Raw genomic sequence first — 11,208 nt, forward strand, 5'->3', positions numbered from 1 at the left:
GTGAGTCTGTCAGTCTAGTCTATCTATCTGAGAGAACAGGTGAGTCTGTCAGTCTTGTCCGTCTATCTGAGAGAACAGGTGAGTCTGTCAGTCTTGTCCGTCTATCTGAGAGAACAGGTGAGTCTGTCAGTCTTGTCCGTCTATCTGAGAGAACAGGTGAGTCTGTCAGTCTTGTCCGTCTATCTGAGAGAACAGGTGAGTCTGTCAGTCTTGTCTGTCTATCTGAGAGAACAGGTGAGTCTGTCAGTCTTGTCTATATATCTGAGAGAACAGGTGAGTCTGTCAGTCTTGTCTGTCTATCTGAGAGAACAGGTGAGTCTGTCAGTCTTGTCTATATATCTGAGAGAACAGGTGAGTCTGTCAGTCTTGTCTGTCTATCTGAGAGAACAGGTGAGTCTGTCAGTCTTGTCTGTCTATCTGAGAGAACAGGTGAGTCTGTCAGTCTTGTCCGTCTATCTGAGAGAACAGGTGAGTCTGTCAGACTTGTCCGTCTATCTGAGAGAACAGGTGAGTCTGTCAGTCTTGTCCGTCTATCTGAAAGAACAGGTGAGTCTGTCAGTCTTGTCTGTCTATCTGAGAGAACAGGTGAGTCTGTCAGTCTTGTCTGTCTATCTGAGAGAACAGGTGAGTCTGTCAGTCTTGTCCGTCTATCTGAAAGAACAGGTGAGTCTGTCAGTCTTGTCTGTCTATCTGAGAGAACAGGTGAGTCTGTCAGTCTTGTCTATCTGAGAGAACAGGTGAGTCTGTCAGTCTTGTCCGTCTATCTGAGAGAACAGGTGAGTCTGTCAGTCTTGTCCGTCTATCTGAGAGAACAGGTGAGTCTGTCAGTCTTGTCCGTCTATCTGAGAGAACAGGTGAGTCTGTCAGTCTTGTCCGTCTATCTGAGAGAACAGGTGAGTCTGTCAGTCTTGTCTATATATCTGAGAGAACAGGTGAGTCTGTCAGTCTTGTCTGTCTATCTGAGAGAACAGGTGAGTCTGTCAGTCTTGTCTGTCTATCTGAGAGAACAGGTGAGTCTGTCAGTCTTGTCTGTCTATCTGAGAGAACAGGTGAGTCTGTCAGTCTTGTCCGTCTATCTGAAAGAACAGGTGAGTCTGTCAGTCTTGTCTGTCTATCTGAGAGAACAGGTGAGTCTGGCAGTCTTGTCTGTCTATCTGAGAGAACAGGTGAGTCTGTCAGTCTTGTCCGTCTATCTGAAAGAACAGGTGAGTCTGTCAGTCTTGTCTGTCTATCTGAGAGAACAGGTGAGTCTGTCAGTCTTGTCCGTCTATCTGAAAGAACAGGTGCGTCTCAGTCTTGTCTATCTAACTGAAAAATGCTAATGTTCTCTCTTTCTCCCTCCTTGTCTGTCTGTCTTCAGGTTGTCCAGAAAGATGAGGCTGAGACGGAGCTTGCGAACACCACCATGGGGGTGTTTGTCCTGCGTGAAAATCAAGGTCCTCTCAGCGAACCGGTGGAAATTGGCATCATTATTGATGGTGTTGAGGTACTCAGTGGCCTGTCCTCAGTTGCTTCTGCCTGTGCCATGCTGTTTGGCCTTATCTATGCCCTGGACTTAAAGTATCCGGAAGGGCTCAAGTTTAGTTTTGAGGCCTTTCAGAAAATCATCATGGACATAGAGCGCAAAAAGATGTCAAAAAGGGTACAGAACCTTGCAGCAAAGCTGCAAGATCTTGTGTAAACTCTTTACTTGGAGCAAGGTTAAGTGTGAGCCTTATAAATCACATCTTTACTTGGAGAAAGGTTAATTGTGAGCCTTACAAATCACACATTCTGTTTTAAGACATTGTCCCTAAATTTTGTTTTATTTGTAAAAGAATTGTATGGATAGAGATGAAGCATTTGAGCCAACCGGTAAAACCTCAGCCAAAATGTGACAGATTTTATGTTCTTTAGATTTTAACAGAGCCTCATGGACATGGAGCGCAGAAAGATGTCAAAAAGGGTACAGATCCTTGCAGCAAAGCTGCAAGATCTTGTGTAAACTCTTTACTTGGAGCAAGGTTAAGTGTGAGCCTTATAAATCACATCTTTACTTGGAGAAAGGTTAATTGTGAGCCTTACAAATCACACATTCTGTTTAAGACATTGTCCCTAAATTTTGTTTTATTTGTAAAAGAATTGTATGGATAGAGATGAAGCATTTGAGCCAACCGGTAAAACCTCAGCCAAAATGTGACAGATTTTATGTTCTTTAGATTTTAACAGAGCCTCATGGACATGGAGCGCAGAAAGATGTCAAAAAGGGTACAGATCCTTGCAGCAAAGCTGCAAGATCTTGTGTAAACTCTTTACTTGGAGCAAGGTTAAGTGTGAGCCTTATAAATCACATCTTTACTTGGAGAAAGGTTAATTGTGAGCCTTACAAATCACACATTCTGTTTAAGACATTGTCCCTAAATTTTGTTTTATTTGTAAAAGAATTGTATGGATAGAGATGAAGCATTTGAGCCAACCGGTAAAACCTCAGCCAAAATGGGACAGATTTTATGTTCTTTAGATTTTAACAGAGCCTCATGGACATGGAGCGCAAAAAGATGTCAAAAAGGGTACAGATCTGCAAAGCTGCAAGATCTTGTGTAAACTCTTTACTTGGAGAAAGGTTAATGTGAGCCTTAGAAATCACATCTTTACTTGGAGAAAGGTTAATGTGAGCCTTAGAAATCACATCTTTACTTGGAGAAAGGTTGATTGTGAGCCTTAGAAATCACATCTTTACTTGGAGAAAGGTTAATGTGAGCCTTAGAAATCACACATTCTGTTTAAAACATTGTCCCTATTTTTTTTTATTTATTTGTAAAAGAATTGTATGGATAGAGATGGAGCATTTGAGCCAACCTGTAAAACCTCAGCCAAAATGGGACAGATTTTATGTTCTTTAGATTTTATTCTATGTTCAATGTTCAATTCATGGTGCTCATCTTGAGGCTATCAGACAAAATAAGTTGGAAACTCATTATGGTGTGAGAGATGTTTGTGTAATATCAGATAAGCTGTCTTACTTCAATGTTACAACTGGTTTCCCCCCTGATGTTATGCACGACCTCTTTGAGGGAATTGTACCTAGAGAGATAGCATTGTGCTTGACTGTGTTAATATCTAAAAAATATTTGAAATTGGTCGACTTGAATGAGGCAATTCAAAACTTTCCTTTCAAATTGAATGACAAAACAAATAGTCCCCACACAGTACCCCTCACATTTTCCAAAAGGAAAACAATAGGAGGTAATGCCCATGAAAACTGGAGCCTGCTGAGGTTTTTACCTCTTTTGATTGGAAACAGAGTGCAGACTGATAGGATTACTGACTGACTGATTGTGAGACAGACTGGGTTAGTCTAATATAGCCTTAAGGCTCTGCTATTTTTAAGGAAGAGGTAACATTCCATTGGCAGCTAGCAAATTGCCAAAGATGTGTTCAAAATGGTCCGGCAGTCATGTTGTCAGGCAATTTGTGAAGGTGTAAAATACCTTGCCTGGACCTCATGACAATTTTGAATGTTTTCCTTGAAATGTGTTTTATCACTGATATTGTATGTTAAATTTGTTAAAATAGGTCTGATTTTACAGATTTGTACTCAGGAAGACGCCATAATAAATGTTGAATATAAATTTGTGTCTCTTCGTAATTTCAAGTGTATTTTTAAACTTGGAGTAAAGTAATTAGTTTACTTGTAACAGGTTGAAACAAACGCATTAGGTTTTGTTAAAGAGAAAAAATTACTTTGTTTTATACATAATTTTGCTTTGTAGTTACTTAAAATATAAGCTTAAATAAAAGTGAAAATACAGGTTCATTCAAAGAGAATTTATGGTTTGGTTCAAATTAAAAATATTCATTGGTTGGAAGGAGTTTCTTAACTTACGGTAACTTAAAATATAAGCTTAAATAAAAGTGAAAATACAGGTTCATTCAAAGAGAATTTATGGTTTGGTTCAAATTAAAAATATTCATTGGTTGGAAGGAGTTTCTTAACTTACGGTAACTTAAGATATAAGCTTAAACCAAAGTGAAAAAACTAATGTAAAAAGAATACATTGCTTTAATTAAAAAAATTGATTTAATTATAATAAAAAATATTCATTGGTTGTAATAACTTATTTAATTTAAACTAATTGAATATATTAGCTTTGGAGAAGGGTAATTTTCAAGTTGAGAAAAAGTAAAATAATTACTTGTAACAAGTTGAAGCAATTTTTTTACTTTGATCCAAAGCCTCAATTTTTACAGTGCACGCAGGAGGAGGGGCTGGGCTGGGGGGGGGGGGGCAGCAAGAATGTGGTCTTACTAGTCTTGACTCTGAGGTGAAGGCTTATCATCTGTGGCTATTGTTCTTGAGGTGATAATTAATGGCCGCTGGCGAAGGAATTCACACGTTAACTCAACGACCTGCCATTCACTTCATTGAACAGCAGGGCACTGAAGTGAGTAGGCCTACTTCATTAGTATTCAAATTGCGCGTCATAGCAAGCACAGCAAACAATCTTGAATGTCCAATACTGTTTGTCTTCAATGTCCAGTTAATACAATTCTGTAATAGATACAGGAATGCTCGCTGTTAACACTGCTATTATATCTGAAGCGTAATCAGCATTTATATATAACAATCCTAGCACTCTTCCATGGTAATAATCCATGCTTTGCATTGAAAATGCATCTAAGGCTAAACGCAGCTCGAAGTGGTTGAGTTACAGGGTGATTAACATTAGATACAGTAGAAAATCAGTACAAAGCAATTTTACCCAGTGTTACTGCGAAACTGGCCCTGACTGGGCCTGGCAGATGCTGTGCGGGCAGGGGCGGATTAACCCTTCGTGGTGCCCGGTGCTTGGGCCCGGTTCGGTGCCCAGCGGCGCCGTTTTGTCAACGGGGGGGGTGGAGCGCGGTGCCCCCTGGGACCATTTTGTCAACGGGGGGGGGGGGGAGGGGTTCAATGTTGTAGCGCTCCGCCGTTTTTCGCCGTTTTTCGTTTTTCTTCACGCCGTTTGGTGCCCCCCCCAGGTTGGTGCCCTGTGCTTCAGCACCTCAAGCCCGTTGGATAAGCCACCACTGTGTGCGGGCCACATACGTGTGTGGAGCGAGCGTGCACATTTTTTACATTAATTATTTATATACGCGCGCATGTGTGTGTGGGAGGGAGGGAATAGTTAGTATACCCTCCAAAAATAATCTAGAACACACCACTGATTTAAACCTATATGCATCGGCTAATTGAAAATAGCAGCTCAGTAGGCTATATCTGTTATTTTCAATAACTCTTGCAAATTGCAATAAAATGTGGAATATTTGGAATAATGTTGGAATAATGAAATAATCTCGCAAATGTGCGAGATTATTCTCGCAAATCTGTGAGTTATAAAGTCTGTGAGTATATTATATTTTTTTTCACCAAGATGACCCTAATACTCCGTCGTGTAAAATTGTTAAATACACAAAATGTCTGGATGAAAAAACTAAAAACTAACTAATGATGGCAAACTTGGCATACATGTAATGCATGGATTGTCTTCAGTGTTCTATTCTTTTGGAAGGAAAACATCAATGAGAGTAGCCTACAGTTGCACCGATACAGGTTTTTTTCAATTCCAATCCGATATATTCATTTGAAGATTTCCCGATAACCGATAATTACATAATACAAAACATATTTTTTTGTTGTAGGTTAGGCTTCAAATGACAAAGTGCAGTCATATCATTAATATTGTTTGTTGTGTAATGTTACACAAGGTATGTAATACACACAGCACCACTTATTAAATAGCAAATAATGTACAAATGCCTTACATTTACATTCAAAGAAGGGATGTTCGTGGTATTCATTGATTGATTGAATTTTTTTATTAGGCAAAAATGTAAAAAACAAGTACAGTCAAAACACTTTGTCTAAAAAGTTCGTCCATTAGGTTCGTTATTATTGAAAAAAAAAAAAAAAGTAAAAAAAAAAAAAAAAAAAAAAAGCCAAAACGATACATATTATCACGAAAACGTATCGCGATATATCGCGGGACGATATCTAGGTACACCCCTAGTTCCTGGTATTCAATTCATAAACATATATAGTAGCACCAAACAGTTCAATATCATCACAAAATACAGAAAAAGACAGAGTCGGAAAGAACAAATGGGGGTGGGGGGGGGGGGTGAGAGTCACTCAAAGGGAAGGGGGGGGGTCGTCTGTCTAATGAGGAGTGGTACAAGGGAAGGGGGGGGGTCGTCTGTCTAATGAGGAGTGGTACTACCTCTCCCTTTGGCCTCCTGAATTCTGAAGTCACACGTGAGTACTCATGGGGATGGGGACGAACCTGTTACTTGTATGGTTTGTGGTAAAGGCTTTGGTTCAACGTGGATTATGAATTGACCCATGATGACTCATATAGGGGGAAAGTATTTTTTCTTGCACAGTTTGTGGAAAAGGTTTTGTTCAGATTGGTTATCTGAAGACCCACATGAGGATTTATTCAGGAGAAAACCCATTTACTTGTACAGTTTGTGGTAAAGGATCACAAGCTGCGACGCATTGTGAGCTTGTAGATCTGCTATTTTCAGCACGCGACCAAGTGTAAGATCAGCCATTATGACACCATCAAGGCATCGCCAAAATACATTTTAGTCGACTAAATCAACTGTAGATTTAGCTACAGTTAACTTAGCTACTATAATCTTATGATATTTAGTCGACTAAAACTAGACTAACAGTAAAACATTTCAGATGACTAAAATATTACTAAAACTAAATAGCATTTGATTAAAAAGACTGACTAAAACTGAATACAAATTTGCTGTCAAAATCAACACTAATTAGGATTCATACTGGGGGAAAACATTTACTTGCACAGTTTTTGGCAAAAAAAGACTTTAATGACGGAAAGTCTATGCCCTATAACCAGGGCCGCATGTCGTAGAGCTCCGGGCACACAGCCTCCATGGTGGGCGTGCGCTCTAAGCCCTTGGGCGTGCGCCACATGAGGGTCACACCACACAAGTCGATCATCGAGCCGTCCAGCAGTTCCTGAGGCTCATTGTCCACCTGGACGGAAACATGAGAAGATGAGATTAGTTTGAGGTCTTTGTTGACAAGAATTCGTATACACGATGAACAAAACAAAACAAAAGAGACTGAGAGCGTATTTCCATTTTATGGTCCTTGGAGTTCTTGTGCAAATGTGTTTGGTGGAGGGGGGTAGCAAAGAGATACTGTACATAAAAGAATACAAATAAATGTATCAATAATGAATGCATTTATACAATTTCTACGAGACAACTAAAATGGCACAACACAAGTACATGGGTTACAACACAACTAATTGATGGTTAGGCCTAGCTGATATTAACCACATGAACCCTAGCGACCCTATTGTGGGCATGTCATAAGAGGCGAACATTCGATGAAAATAGGCCAAAGGATTTGGTGCACTGCAGCAGTGTTTGACACTTCAAATGGCCATAACTCAGTGACCATTGTGCTGACCAGCGCAATGTAGGGCTGGATTTGAAAATCAGAAAATCTAGTACTGTATATACAGTGGTCCTCACCCTCCGCCCCCGCTGTTCGAGCCTCTCCCGGAGGGTGTAGGTGTCGCCGCGCACCGAGATCTCCCTCCACACGGGGTCCTGAGTGGAGCCGTGGAGCGGGTGCATCACCATCACGCCGTTGGTGGTCAGTCCGTCCATCTGTCCAAATTCCGTCTCCCATTTAACTGAATTTTCCTGCAGGGGGTGGGGGGGGGGGGTAGGCAGTGGTTTAAGATTGTTTACTTAAGTAAAAGCAGCAATACCACAAAATACTAAGTAAAAGTAAAAGTCCTGTATTCAAAATGTTACTTGAGTTAGTATTGGCATCAAAATACCTGTATTTCTAAGTAAAAGGACCAAACTTTAAAATAAAAAAAAGTAGCAGATCTATAACACATTGCATTGCGACGCGCTGTGATTGGCTATTTTCAAGGTATTAATTTTGAATGCATTTGTTCATAATGGATTAATCAATTAATCAAACAAGTAATGAATCCCTGTTTTTTTTTTTTTTTTTTTTCATCTTTATTTACCCAGGGTAGGTATGCTTTTTCAGCAACGCGGACACAATTGTGTAAGACATTTCATTTCATTTGACATTTCATAACCTACGCCCAAGATGATGTTCTTGGAGGAGTCCAAGCAGCCGGCGTAGATACGTGCGGTGTAGGGCGGGCTCCTCTGGCAGACGATGCGACAGGCGAAGCGCGAGATTGTGTCCTGAACCAACTTGGGCACTGTGTCCCTCACCGTAAAGTCACTCAATGTGGAACGCCCGATCTGTTATAGACAAACACACAAGGGGTTTCACATTACTCACAGCTTGTTTACATACATTGTATTAACAACTTTATGTCATTATAGTTACTCATTATAGAAGGGTGGCGATAGCTGAATGGGTAGAGAGGCCTCCTGGGAAACAGAAGGTCCCAGGTTTGATTCTTAGCGAGACACCTAATCCCCCTTATATCCCCCAATCAATTCTTCAGCTTCAGTTTGTTTCTGTTTACTAAAGAGCTGGAGAGTCAGAACATGCATTTTCAGAGCAGAGCATGTTTATTTTAATGACCAATCAATCCATTGTGTTTCACCTTGGATCAGTGGTAACTAACGTAGTATACTTTAAGTTCAAATGTATTGGTATATTTATTGGTTAAATTATCAATACAATGTTAGTGTTTTGGCAATTATTTGGGGGCCCACTTACAAAACATAATGTATGCATTATGGATCCTACAAACCGTAAACATGTCCGTATTTCTGTCAGGAATGTATGACACCACCACTTGACTGACTTGATGAATGACTGTTATTTGGTCCTGGTTGATAGCCTATGAAACACAGAGAAGTTCACTGTTAGAAACCTCCATTTCTGGATAAAGCACTCAACCTCAGTACTTGAGTCAAAGCATAGATACTCCAGGTCAAATATTACTTGCTCTGTCAAATTTGTACATTGAAGTACTGGATTACTTGCTTTTAAAAATACTAATATTTGTTTGTGTCTGCTTTGAAAAAAATACATACAAAATTAAGTATTCAAAAGAAAAAAATACAAAATTTATTTTTTAATATCAAGGCATTGCTGTATTGAAATTTAGACATTTATATATATATTTTCCAGAAATAAAAAAGTAAATACAAGTGAAAATAGTAGACCTACAAGCTCACAAGGTGTCACATCACGACACGTTGTGTGTAATTGATATAGGTCTGTAGTGGTGAATGTACAGTAGTTGTGGAGTGAATTGGAATCAAAAGATACTGGGGATTTAGCAGTGGATTGCAGAATGCAGACAGTGGCGGAAAGTAACCACTTACATTTATTCAAGTTCGATCTTTTCGATACTATTATAATAATCAAATTCGTAATCAGGAATAATCAAAATTCTTCAAAATAGGCAATCTACAAACAAGATCTACAAGCCTCAACGAGCATGTGAGCTTTTTGAATATCTGAAGTTTAAAATAGGGCTTAATTTTTAATGATCAATAATTATTGTCCAATAACATTATGAATTGGCCATTCTGCATTTTGATACTATAAGTATTATTTTGATGCTTAAGTAAGTATTTTGACTGCAGGACTTTTACTTGTAACAAAGTATTTTTTACACTGTGGTATTGATACTTTTACTTAAATCTGATTGTACCTGTGGACAGCACATTTGCATGCCTGGTTTCACACCGTTGGCCTTGAGTCTCTGGCACAAAGCGAAGTGGCTTTTAGACCTCGTCTCGTCCCCGTTGTGCCTGTGAAGAGAAGATGACACAGTGGTGGGAACACTGTGGTTAATAAAGCAAGCTTGCCACAAGCTTCATTTCTGGTCAGATCTTTAGAGCGGCAAGTAACGCATGGACAGTGCAGTCATATGGAGCTTCACTTTTTGTATAGAAATGCTTTACTCACGAGTTTATGCTATGTGTGACATTCTGTCTTTTACTTGTATTACATGTCACTCTGAACATTGAGAAATAAAAGAGTCCGATGATGACCCTTTGTGTTTGAACTGTGCGGCTATACGTCTGCCAACAGTTCCACAAGTCCCCCTCTGTTTATTTTCACTGACAACACTTCTTTGATATGATTCTGCACACTTTTAACCACTTAAACCCTTGTTAACCAGGGTCCCCCAGGGCTCTATATTAGGCCCACTAGTATTTCCATCCACACCAAATCTTTCCATAAAAAAAATACCTCATATACAAAGCTTTAGGCAGAATCACAAAGTGACAACGGAGATGCCATTTCTTGTATGTAAATTGAAGTAGATCTTTTTTTTGCACACAGGAGCTGGCAGTAAACACAAGCTGAGTTCACTGTTGTTTTACCCACCATGGTGGCTGGTAAACCAAACAAGTTCATTCTGATCCCTGCCTCTTGCCCTTGAACTAGCTATATGTCTCTACACAATTCCTACTCAAACTACAATATTGTCGCCGGTGTCGGGTGGCAACCTGATATGTCTGATACTCCAAAACCATTATTTTTCAGTAAATGTGAAAAAGTTATTATCTAGTCACAAGCTCTTGTCAATACACAGTCCCTTTCAAACGTTTTACAAAATAGCAAAAACAGCCGATCAACAAGCTCACAATGCCACATTGCGACACCTTGTGGGCTTGTAGATCAGCTATTTGTGTGTGTGTGTGTGTGTGTGTGTGTGTGTGTGTGTGTGTGTGTGTGTGTGTGTGTGTGTGTGTGTGTGTGTGTGTGTGTGTGTGTGTGTGTGTGTGTGTGTGTGCGCACCTGAGTAGTCTACCTTTGATCAAAGCAACACCCCAATTTTCACCTGCAATCAGCAGCATGATTGGAGTCAGTTCACTTTTAGTTTTATTCTACTCAACTTTTTTTTGGGTGTTTTAGTTTTCTCTCTTTTCTATCCAATATGGCTGCTGTGCATAGAGCCTATTCAATGAATATTAATACATGAATATTTCTTACCACAGGACAATGAGCTCCCCATATTTGATTGGTCTTTTTGGTTCTGGGACATTGGTGATTCCTTCCATTTAGAGGGAGGGCGGTGCAGGGCTCTCCGATAGTGAAACACTCCTCTGTCACCTGCTTCAAAGTCTAGTGGCTGTTGCTGTCCTTTTATGCCCCACTTAACCTGCAGACATTACAAGAAAAACACATGTGAGGTTTCATTCCAAAATGAGACATTCTCCCTTTTTTCTTATTTCCACACAACA

This window comes from Gymnoscopelus braueri (genome assembly GCF_963280865.1).
Source record: "Gymnoscopelus braueri genome assembly, chromosome: 9".
In the NCBI taxonomy this organism is placed as follows: domain Eukaryota; kingdom Metazoa; phylum Chordata; class Actinopteri; order Myctophiformes; family Myctophidae; genus Gymnoscopelus; species Gymnoscopelus braueri.